The sequence below is a fragment of the Ranitomeya imitator genome, chromosome 6 (assembly GCF_032444005.1).
Source record: "Ranitomeya imitator isolate aRanImi1 chromosome 6, aRanImi1.pri, whole genome shotgun sequence".
NCBI lineage: Eukaryota > Metazoa > Chordata > Amphibia > Anura > Dendrobatidae > Ranitomeya > Ranitomeya imitator.
The window spans coordinates 576,727,236-576,740,020 of record NC_091287.1 but is presented as its reverse complement, the minus strand read 5'-3'; the positions used below and the strand labels follow the sequence as shown (position 1 = coordinate 576,740,020).

Below are 12,785 nucleotides of genomic sequence, written 5' to 3'. Positions count from 1 at the left end.
CTCGTGTGTTGTACACAGTGCCTTCCCCCCTTTCCCGCAATGAAAACACAGACAAGCCTGGATGGGTTGAACAGGTCGGTCACAGTTTATTAATTATGTATGCAGAGAAGGGCAATTACAAGTCATAACGGGCTCATTTACGAAGGACCTGTCTGCGACCGACAGGCGGGCAGCCAGTGAGCGGTTACCAACCTTTGCCCTTCTCTACACTTCCGCTGTGACTTAACAACAACATGATTATTATTTATTTTATGCTTTTCTTTGTAATTTACATTTATCCTATCAGCACAACACATCAGTGAATATATAAGGGAGGGAGGGTGGGACAACAGCTTCCAGGGGTCAGCGGGGGAGAAAGAGAAAGTTGCTGACCCCGGGTTCCTGCATTTAACCCATGTAGGTGTGGCCGGACCCCCCTTCCCCTCTATTCCCATTGGTCATTTGGGTCCCAGTTAGTGCATCACCTGGGGGAGCAGCAGGAGGGAGGAATTGGGCACTGACAGTGTTTCCTTCTAGCTTTAACCCTATGTGTTCCGCAGTCAGAGGCACATTCCTTAATCAGTACTGTGCCTGCCATTCTAGAGGCAAATCCTCAACGTGTGCATATACCCTAAACCCCTCATCCCCCCTCCCGCCTGATACTGGCTAAAACTGGTACAGAAAGCATGGCATTCTATTGCTCTTTTAAGGTTATGTATATTGGCACCGATCCGGGCTAGAGATATAAGGATTATATATTCTGGATGTCCATCGAGGGATCTATAACTCCCTGAAATCGCTAGAAGCTAAACCAAACGAGTGCAAGGAGCGGATTTCTCCTTAAGTGGGTCGTGTAACTGCGCCGTGCTTACATTCTTGGGACCTGAGGTGCGGGAAAGGCGCCTGGGCTGGATCCGGAGGCCGCCGGAAAGTGAGTATATAACTATTTTTTTTTTTTTTTTTTTAGGGATATGGTTCCCACATTGCTATATACTAGGTGGGCTGTGTTATATATTGCGTGGCTGTGCTATCTACTACGTGGGCTGTGTTACATACTACGTGGGCTGTGTTACATACTACGTGGGCTGTGCTATATACTACGTGGGCTGTGTTACATACTACGTGGGCTGTGCTATATACTACGTGGGCTGTGTTACATACTACTATACATATTCTAGAATACCCGATGCGTTATAATCGGGCCACCATGTAGTCCATTATAATTTTATATGTCCCTCACTAATAATGTTAGTAGTGTCTGTGTGCAAAATTTTAGAGCTGTAGGTGATAAATTAAAGGATTAATTCACGGAAAAAACTGGCGTGGGCTCCCGCTCAATTTTCTCCGCCAGAGTGGTAAAGCCAGTGACTGAGGGCAGATATTAATAGCCTGGAGAGGGTCCACGGTTATTGGCCCCCTCGCCCCCCGGCTAAAAACATCTGCCCCAGATGGAAGATGCGCCTATTCTGGCACTTGGCCACTCTTCCCATTCCCGTGTAGCGGTGGGATATTGGGTAATGAAGGGTTAATGTCACCTTGCTATTGTAAGGGGACATTAAGCCAGGTTAATGATGGAGGGGCGTCAGTTATGACACCTATCAATTATTAATCCAATAGCATGAAAGGGTTAAAAAAAAAAAAAAAAAACACAAACACATTAGGAAAAAAGTATTTTAAAGGGAACTTGTCACCCCGTTTCAGTAGGAGATAAAAATACCATTAAATAGTTCAAATCTCGGCTTCAGGAAAATGGCCGCCGCGATGTCCATCTGCGCACGCGCGGCATCCCGCGGCCATTTTCCTGAAGCCCCGGGAAGCAGGAGACTCCATCTGCGCACGCGCGGCCTCAGGAAGATGGCCGCGCCCACCGAGAAACCGATGAATAGCGGCGAGCGCGCTCTTTTTCTACAGCTGCGTAGTGCATTCGGCACTTGCGCATGCGAGAAGCACTACGCCACCAACGGGAACATAAGCAAGATGTGGGGGAGAAACAGCGCTGTGACCACGCCCATCCGACCTGACCAGCCTGATTGACAGGCGAAAAAGGACACTTTTGTAAGGTATTTCGGCAGCATAGGTAGGGAATCAGGGGACAAAAAATACCCTATTGTAAAGCACAGCTCAGGCCCTATTTAACGGTATTTTTATCTCCTACTGAAAAAACGGGGTGACAGGTTCCCTTTAATGAAATACACAGGTTTTACATCTTTATTGTAACCTCAAGCCAAGCGACGCCCTCGTTCTCCTTTAAAAAAAAAATTCCAAAATAGAAAACCAACAATATCCCATACCTGTCCGCCGTACAGTCAAGTCACAAGCAGTAATCCATATCTGGGGGATTTTCCCAGGCCGAAGAGTTCATATGAGCTCATGCCGCCAGTGGGCGGAGCTTCGGTGACGGCACCGCTAGTCACCAAAGCTCCTCCCCCTGCATTTCATTAATTCCCCAGTCTTTTACAGCCGGGAGCGGTCGCATTAGCAGTGCTCCCGATTGTAAAATGTTAATGCCCCATATATGGATTACTGCGTGGGACATGACTGGACGGCGGACAGGTATGGGATATTGTGGCTTTTCTATAGGACATGGTGCGTATTTCTCACAAGTCACACTGATGGTCCGTGTGGTGAGCGAGTTTCTGGCCCCCATAGACTTGCATTGGTGGATCTCAACGGATAACGGGAGCTGCCCCATAGATGAACATTGGTCCGAGTGCGATGCGAATTTTTATCACACAGCACTCGTCCGTATTACGCTATAGTGTGACTCCGGCCTAAGGACATCTCACCCCACAGAGACTCCGAATTACACCCACAAGAGGAGCGGTACTGTGCAGTGTATATATACACAGGAGGAGCGGTGCTGTGCAGTGTATATATACAGGAGGAGCGGCACTGTGCAGTGTATATATACAGGAGGAGCGGTACTGTGCAGTGTATATATACAGGAGGAGCGGTACTGTGCAGTGTATATATACACAGGAGGAGCGGTGCTGTGCAGTGTATATATACACAGGAGGAGCGGTACTGTGCAGTGTATATATACAGGAGGAGCGGCACTGTGCAGTGTATATATACACAGGAGGAGCGGCGCTGTGCAGTGTATATATACACAGGAGGAGCGGCGCTGTGCAGTGTATATATACAGGAGGAGCGGCGCTGTGCAGTGTATATATACAGGAGGAGCGGTGCTGTGCAGTGTATATATACACAGGAGGAGCGGTACTGTGCAGTGTATATATACACAGGAGGAGCGGTGCTGTGCAGTGTATATATACACAGGAGGAGCGGCGCTGTGCAGTGTATATACACAGGAGGAGCGGCACTGTGCAGTGTATATATACAGGAGGAGCGGCGCTGTGCAGTGTATATATACAGGAGGAGCGGTACTGTGCAGTGTATATACACAGGAGGAGCGGTACTGTGCAGTGTATATATACAGGAGGAGCGGTACTGTGCAGTGTATATATACAGGAGTGCAGACGTAGACCTGATCAGTGGAGCGTCACTCAACTTCTGGAGGAAACCGTTCACAATACATGACACACAGGTGCGGTCAGTGAAATCACGGTTCATCTGTGCGGCCCCCAAAAGGCCCGGCGCGATCTTATTACACCATGTGACCCCGTGACGTCACCGCTCCCCAGATGTCACCCGTGACGTCACCGCTCCCCAGATGTCACCCGTGACGTCACCGCTCCCCAGATGTCACCCGTGACGTCACCGCTCCCCAGATGTCACCCGTGACGTCACCGCTCCCCAGATGTCACCCGTGACGTCACCGCTCCCCAGATGTCACCCGTGACGTCACCGCTCCCCAGATGTCACCCGTGACGTCACCGCTCCCCAGATGTCACCCGTGACGTCACCGCTCCCCAGATGTCACCCGTGACGTCACCGCTCCCCAGATGTCACCCGTGACGTCACCGCTCCCCAGATGTCACCCGTGACGTCACCGCTCCCCAGATGTCACCCGTGACGTCACCGCTCCCCAGATGTCACCCGTGACGTCACCGCTCCCCAGATGTCACCCGTGACGTCACCGCTCCCCAGATGTCACCCGTGACGTCACCGCTCCCCAGATGTCACCCGTGACGTCACCGCTCCCCAGATGTCACCCGTGACGTCACCGCTCCCCAGATGTCACCCGTGACGTCACCGCTCCCCAGATGTCACCCGTGACGTCACCGCTCCCCAGATGTCAGCCGCGACCTCGCCACTCTCCAGATGAAAAACCGTGAAGGCACTAGCACTGGGTGTCAGATATTTGCAGTCTTGTGTAATTAGTCCAGAACGGCAGGTAGGGCCTGGTAGCCCAGTAGGGCAAGTCCACATTCCTATGCTGCTCTCCAGCCACTGTTCAGACCCCTGAATGCTTTGGAGAGGAGGGGTCCTGAGCCTCCGACCAAACCTGAATAATGGGGCCCGTAATTACACAATACAGGAGAGTGGAGGAGACCCCTGCAGGGCTGAGGGTGAGGGGCTCTGCACAAGAGGAGCTGAGGAGACCAGGGGAACATACAAGGAAACAGAGGAGAGGACAAACGTGACAGATAGCAGGTGACAACAGCAAGAGCATGGGGAACTAATGAGAGAGAGAGCAGGTGACAACAGCAAGACCATGGGGACTAATGAGAGAGAAAGCAGGTGACAACAGCAAGACCATGGGGAACTAATGAGAGCGCGAGCAAGCATGTGACAACAGCAAGACCATGGGGAACTAATGAGAGAGCAGGTGACAACAGCAAGACCATGGGGAACTAATGAGAGAGAAAGCAGGTGACAACAGCAAGACCATGGGGAACTAATGAGAGAGCGAGCAAGCATGTGACAACAGCAAGACCATGGGAAACTAATGAGAGAGCGAGCAAGCATGTGACAACAGCAAGACCATGGGGAACTAATGAGAGAGCAGGTGACAACAGCAAGACCATGGGGAACTAATGAGAGAGCAGGTGACAACAGCAAGACCATGGGGAACTAATGAGAGAGCGAGCAAGCATGTGACAACAGCAAGACCATGGGGAACTAATGAGAGAGCAGGTGACAACAGCAAGACCATGGGGAACTAATGAGAGAGCAGGTGACAACAGCAAGACCATGGGGAACTAATGAGAGAGCAGGTAACAACAGCAAGACCATGGTAACTAATGAGAGAGCAGGTAACAACAGCAAGACCATGGTAACTAATGAGAGAGCAGGTAACAACAGCAAGACCATGGGGAACTAATGAGAGAGCAGGTGACAACAGCAAGACCATGGGGAACTAATGAGAGAGCAGGTAACAACAGCAAGACCATGGTAACTAATGAGAGAGCAGGTAACAACAGCAAGACCATGGTAACTAATGAGAGCAGGTAGCAACAGCAAGAGCAATGGGAACTAATGAGAGAGCAAGTGACAACAGCAAAACCATGGGGAACTAATGAGAGAGAGCAGGTGACAACAGCAAGAACATGGGAACTATTGGTCACACATTGGACCTCATCTTCACCCGCCTCTGCTCCATATCTAACCTCTCTAACTCACCTCTTCCTCTTTCTGACCACAATCTACTCACATTATCTTCCCTCTCCACTCCTTGCCTACAATCCCCACCCCACAAACTTTCACACCTTCACAGAAATCTTAAACACTTTGATTTACATTCATTCTCTGAATCCCTCCTCCCTCTCACAGACATAAGTTCCCTACACAATGCGGATGACGCTGCCGCTCTATATAACACCACAATATCTGCAGCTTTGGAATCGGTTGCCCCTCTCACACATATCAAAGCTCGAAAAATCAACAGACAGACCTGGCACACCAGCCTGACCAAAGAACTGACGCAAGCTTCCAGGGCTGCTGAGCGGAGATGGAAAAGATCCCACTCCAACGAGCACTTCATCGCATTCAAACAGTCCCTCACTACTTTCAAGACCACACTCGCCACAGCTAAACAAACCTACTTCTCGTCTCTCATATCCTCCCCGTCTCACAACCATAAAGTTATTCAATATCTTCAACTCTCTCCTCTGTCCCCCAGCACCTCCTCCCTCCCCACTTATCTCAGCTGAAGACTTTGCCTCATTTTTCAAGTAGAAGATTGATAACATCAGAGACAGTTTTAGTCGACAACCCCCAGAGCCCTTCCTCCCAACTACCCAGCCCTCCACCTCCAAAACCAACTTCTCCACCATTACAGAAGATCGACTCTCCACTCTACTCTCAAGATCACATCTCACCACCTGTGCACTTGACCCGCTCCAATCCTACCTCATCCCAAACCCTGCCACAGTCTTCATCCCAACCCTAACCCATCTCTTCAACCTATCACTAACAACTGGTGTTTTCCCCGTCAAGCTTTAAACATGCCTCCATCACACCTACCCTCTCTTGACCCATCCTCTGTATCTAGCTATCGCCCTATATCACTTCTCCCCTATGCCTCCAAGCTACTGGAACAACATGTTTATCTTGAACTGTCCTCCCATCTATCTTCCTGCTCCTTCTTCGACCGCTTACAATCTGGCTTCCGGTCACACCATTCCACTGAAACTGCCCTAACTACGGTCACCAATGACATATTAACCGCCAAGAGCAAGCGACACTACTCTATCCTCCTCCTCCTGGACCCGTCCTCTGCCTTTGACACAGTGGACCATTCCCTATTATTACAGACCCTCTCATCCCTTGGCATCACAGACTTGGCCCTATCCTGGATCTCATCATACCTAACAGACCGGACATTCAGCGTCTCCCACTCACACACCACCTCCTCACCTCGCCCTCTATCTGTCAGAGTCCCACAAGGTTCAGTCCTTGGGCCCCTGCTCTTCTCCATTTACACCTTTGGCCTGGGACAGCTCATAGAATCTCATGGTTTTCAGTATCATCTCTATGCTGACGACACACAGATCTACATCTCTGGACCAGATATCACCTCCCTACTAACCAGAATCCCTCAATGTCTGTCCACTATTTCATCCTTCTCCGCTAGATTTCTAAAACTTAACATGGACAAAACAGAATTCATCATCTTTCCCCCATCTCACGCGACCCCCCCAACTAACCTATCCATTACAGTAAACGGCTGCCCACTCTCCCCAGTCCCACAAGCTCGCTGTCTCAAGGTAATCCCTGACACTGATATCTCCTTCAAACCACATATCCAAGCTCTTTCCACGTCCTGCTGCCTTCAATCAAAAATATTTCACGGATCTGTGCATTCCACAACCAAGAATCTGCAAAAACCCTAGTCCATGCCCTCATCATCTCTCACCTTGACTACTGTAACCTCCTGCTCTGTGGCCTCCCCTCTAACACTCTTGCACCCCTCCAATCTATTCTAAACTCTGCTGCCCGATTAATCCACCTGTCCCCCCGCTATTCCCCAGCCTCACCCCTCTGTCAATCCCTGCACTGGCTCCCCATTACCCAGAGACTCCAGTACAAAACCCTAACCATGACGTACAAAGCCATCCACAACCTGTCTCCTCCATACATCTGTGACCTCGTCTCCCGGTACTTTCCTACACGCAACCTCCGATCCTCACAAGATCTCCTACTCTACTCCCCTCTTATCTCCTCTTCCCACAATCGTATACAAGATTTCTCTTGCGCATCCCCCCTACTCTGGAACCCTCTACCCCAACAGATCAGACTCTCACCTACCATCGAAACCTTCAAAAAGAACTTGAAGACCTTCCTCTTCCGACAAGCCTACAACCTGCAGTAACCACCGATCGACCAAACCGCTGCATGACCAGCTCTACCCTCGCCTACTGTATCCTCACCCATCCCTTGTAGATTGTGAGCCCTCGCGGGCAGGGTCCTCTCTCCTCCTGTATCCTCACCCATCCCGTGTAGATTGTGAGCCCTCGCGGGCAGGGTCCTCTCTCCTCCTGTATCCTCACCCATCCCTTGTAGACTGTGAGCCCTCGCGGGCAGGGTCCTCTCTCCTCCTGTATCCTCACCCATCCCTTGTAGATTGTGAGCCCTTGCGGGCAGGGTCCTCTCTCCTCCTGTATTCTCACCCATCCCTTGTAGATTGTGAGCCCTCGCGGGCAGGGTCCTCTCTCCTCCTGTATCCTCACCCATCCCTTGTAGATTGTGAGCCCTCGCGGGCAGGGTCCTCTCTCCTCCTGTACCAGGCGGGACTTGTATTGCTTAAGATTATTGTACTTGTTTTTATTATGTATACCCCTCCTCACATGTGAAGCGCCATGGAATAAATGGTGCTATAATCTATATACAGGTCCTTCTCAAAAAATTAGCATATAGTGTTAAATTTCATTATTATAATTAGTTGATTCAGAAGATTAGGGTAATAGGTCGTTTAGAGAACCTTTTCTTGATATGCTAATTTATTGAGACAGGTTTTTTGGGTTATCAGGAGTTGTATGCCAAAATCATCAGTATTAAAACAATAAAAGACCTGACAAATTTCAGTTGGTGGATAATGAATCTATAATATATGAAAGTTTAATTGTAATCATTACATTATGGTAAATAATGAAATTTAACACTATATGCTAATTTTTTGACAAGGACCTGCATATATAATTGTCTAAGGGTTTTTCCGTCTGTCTGTCTGTCCTGGAAATCCCGGCTCTCTGATTGGTCGAGGCCGCCAGGCCTCGACCAATCAGCAACGGGCACAGCGACGATGATGTCATAATGGTTGCCATGGCGACGATGATGTCATAAGGGTTGCCTCGACCAATCAGCGACGGGCACAGTCTGCCGCGAATTCTGGAATCATCATTGTCCATATACTACGTGGACATGCATATTCTAGAATACCCGATGCGTTAGAATCGGGCCACAATCTAGTAATAAATAATAACTAATGAGAGAGAGCAGGTGACAACAGCAAGACCATGGGGAACTAATGAGAGAGAAAGCAGGTGACAACAGCAAGAGCATCAGGTGACAACAGCAAGAGCATGGGGAACTAATGAGAGAGAGCAGGTGACAACAGCAAGAACATGGGAACTAATGAGAGAGAGCAGGTGACAACAGCAAGAACATGGGAACTAATGAGAGAGAGCAGGTGACAACAGCAAGAACATGGGAACTAATGAGAGAGAGCAGGTGACAACAGCAAGACCATGGGGAACTAATGAGAGAGAAAGCAGGTGACAACAGCAAGAGCATGGGGAACTAATGAGAGAGCAGGTGACAACAGCAAGAGCATGGGGAACTAATGAGAGAGCAGGTGACAACAGCAAGAACATGGGAACTAATGAGAGAGAGCAGGTGACAACAGCAAGAACATGGGAACTAATGAGAGAGCAGGTGACAACAGCAATTGGATTTGGCAGTAACAAGACTGATTGCAGCCGTGACTTCTACATCCTCTGAATTTCCTGGCAGCAGCAGCACAGAGCACCGGATTCGCCCGCCACAGGCGACTACTGGAAAAAGGACAAGATCCGGAAATCCAGACATTTTTTGGATAAAACATTTCTACAACTGATCCAGGAGTGAGGACCGAGCTTCAGTGCGAATCCTGGAGGAAACGCGACACTGAGTTTCTCGCACTGGGAACGTTCAGGTTTTATTCAGTTTTACTAATACAAATTTTTTTAATTGTTTTTTTAAATTAAAAACCCGTCTGGATCCCCCCTACCTTTCCCCACTGCTACCGCCGAGCAGGAGGGGCCTTTCAACCAGTGGAGGATTCGCTGAGCTAAATCTAATTTATTAGACCCCCTGAAATGTCAACGAAACCTCCACAGACGCCAGCGAGACCACCGGAAATGACAGACACGTTAAGATGTCTGGAGGCTCCAGCAAAACAGTCAGAGATACAGAAGACCACCAGAGATGCCGCCAGCCACAGCGAGTCCACCACAGAGCCAGCCACGGCGAGTCCACCAGAGACGCCGCCAGCCACAGCGAGTCCACCACGGCGAGTCCACCAGAGACGCCGCCAGCCACAGCGAGTCCACCACAGAGCCAGCCACGGCGAGTCCACCAGAGACGCCGCCAGCCACAGCGAGTCCACCACAGAGCCAGCCACGGCGAGTCCACCAGAGACACCGCCAGCCACAGCGAGTCCACCAGAGATGCTGCCAGCCACAGCGAGTCCACCAGAGAGCCAGCCACGGTGAGTCCACCACAGAGCCAGCCACGGCGAGTCCACCAGAGACGCCGCCAGCCACAGCGAGTCCACCACAGAGCCAGCCACGGCGAGTCCACCAGAGACGCCGCCAGCCACAGCGAGTCCACCACAGAGCCAGCCACGGCGAGTCCACCAGAGACGCCGCCAGCCACAGCGAGTCCACCACAGAGCCAGCCACGGCGAGTCCACCAGAGACGCCGCCAGCCAAGGCGAGTCCACCAGAGACACCGCCAGGCACAGCGAGTCCACCAGAGATGCTGCCAGCCACAGCGAGTCCACCAGAGATGCTGCCAGCCACGGTGAGTCCACCACAGAGCCAGCCACGGCGAGTCCACCAGGGACGCCGCCAGCCACAGCGAGTCCACCACAGAGCCAGCCACGGCGAGTCCACCAGAGACGCCGCCAGCCACAGCGAGTCCACCACAGAGCCATGCACGGCGAGTCCACCACAGACGCCGCCAGCCAAGTCCACCAGAGACACCGCCAGCCACAGCGAGTCCACCAGAGATGCTGCCAGCCACAGCGAGTCCACCAGAGATGCTGCCAGCCACAGCGAGTCCACCACAGAGCCAGCCACAGCGAGTCCACCACAGCGAGTCCACCAGAGACGCCGCCAGCCACAGCAAGTCCACCACAGAGCCAGCCACAGCGAGTCCACCAGAGACGCCGCCAGCCACAGCAAGTCCACCAGAGACGCCGCCAGCCACAGCGAGTCCACCACAGAGCCAGCCACAGCGAGTCCACCAGAGACGCCGCCAGCCACGGCGAGTCCACCAGAGATGCCGCCAGCCACAGCGAGTCCACTAGAGACGCCGCCAGCCACAGCGAGTCCACCAGAGATGCTGCCAGCCACGGTGAGTCCACCACAGAGCCAGCCACAGCGAGTCCACCAGAGACGCCGCCAGCCACAGCGAGTCCACCAGAGATGCTGCCAGCCACAGCGAGTCCACCACAGAGCCAGCCACAGCGAGTCCACCACAGCGAGTCCACCAGAGACGCCGCCAGCCACAGCAGGTCCACCACAGAGCCAGCCACAGCGAGTCCACCAGAGACGCCGCCAGCCACAGCAAGTCCACCACAGAGAGTCCACCAGAGACGCCGCCAGCCACAGCGAGTCCACCACAGAGCCAGCCACAGCGAGTCCACCAGAGACGCCGCCAGCCACGGCGAGTCCACCACAGAGCGCATTATCTGTGGCCGCACACACGGTGACTTGCGCTGCTCAGGACGACGTCACTACTTTCTGTTTCAGTTCCTCACATGTTGAAGATCTCTGCTTGATGTCAGAGAATGGAAACTTCCGTCCCTTTCCCTCCATTATTATATTATGGAGTTGAAATCTCCAGCAAAATCCATGAGTAACATGAAAGCGCACAGTGCAGCAAAGCCTCAGCTGTGATCAGGAGCGGACAGAAAACGGTACAGGAGCCGGTGATACACAGGACTACAACCCCCAGCATTACATCTAGAATGTGCGGACACTGGAGGAATACTGACTCCACTGTATCTAAGCCCCCTGTGTGTGGTACTGTATCTAAGCCTCATCCTGTGAGATATTGTCAGATACTGCAGTGCACTGGCAGCGGGGTACCTCAGCCCCCAGTCAGCGGCGGGGTACCTCAGCCCCCAGTCAGCGGCGGGGTACCTCAGCCCCCAGTCAGCGGCGGGGTACCTCAGCCCCCAGTCAGCGGCGGGGTACCTCAGCCCCCAGTCAGCGGCGGGGTACCTCAGCCCCCAGTCAGCGGCGGGGTACCTCAGCCCCCAGTCAGCGGCGGGGTACCTCAGCCCCCAGTCAGCGGCGGGGTACCTCAGCCCCCAGTCAGCGGCGGGGTACCTCAGCCCCTCAGCCCCCAGTCAGCAGCGGGGTACCTCAGCCCCAGTCAGCAGCGGGGTACCTCAGCCCCCAGTCAGCAGCGGGGTACCTCAGCCCCTCAGCCCCCAGTAAGCGGGGTACCTCAGCCCCCAGTCAGCGGGGTACCTCAGCCCCCAGTCAGCGGGGTACCTCAGCCCCCAGTAAGCGGGGTACCTCAGCCCCCAGTAAGCGGGGTACCTCAGCCCCCAGTCAGCGGGGTACCTCAGCCCCCAGTCAGCGGGGTACCTCAGCCCCCAGTAAGCGGGGTACCTCAGCCCCTCAGCCCCCAGTAAGCGGGGTACCTCAGCCCCCAGTCAGCGGGGTACCTCAGCCCCCAGTAAGCGGGGTACCTCAGCCCCCAGTCAGCGGGGTACCTCAGCCCCCAGTCAGCGGGGTACCTCAGCCCCTAGTAAGCGGGGTACCTCAGCCCCTCAGCCCCCAGTCAGCGGGGTACCTCAGCCCCTCAGCCCCCAGTAAGCGGGGTACCTCAGCCCCCAGTCAGCAGCGGGGTACCTCAGCCCCTCAGCCCCCAGTAAGCGGGGTACCTCAGCCCCCAGTCAGCGGGGTACCTCAGCCCCTCAGCCCCCAGTCAGCGGGGTACCTCAGCCACTCACCTACCGTCAGACTGTCTCCTCCGCGATGCGTCCTTCTTCTCCGCGGCCAGCACCTTATATACCGGCTCTCGGCAGACCACGCCCCCGTCAGGTGAGACACGCCCAGGAGTCGCTGCAGCCACCAGGGGGCGCTGCTCCTCAGACTGTCAGCTCCTGGGACAAGAAGAGGCGCGGAGCATGCCGGGAGGGGCGGCCACATTCCGCGCTCACCCCATGGCTGCACCGGGAAGGG

General features: G+C 53.3%; 1 protein-coding gene across 2 annotated transcripts in view; it reads right to left on the bottom strand.

The window, feature by feature from the left end:
- LOC138643274 (epiplakin-like) overlaps positions 1 to 12,585 on the bottom strand; it is an 87,839-nt gene extending 75,254 nt beyond the window's left edge. Inside the window, exon 1 of one of the 2 annotated variants that reach the window (XM_069732206.1) lies at positions 12,558 to 12,585. The gene's annotated coding sequence lies outside the window, so the exon portion shown is untranslated. Of the gene's footprint in view, positions 1 to 12,553 lie in introns of both variants that reach the window. The other variant, XM_069732205.1, reaches the window with a different exon arrangement.
- Between the last annotated feature and the right edge of the window lie 200 nt (positions 12,586 to 12,785).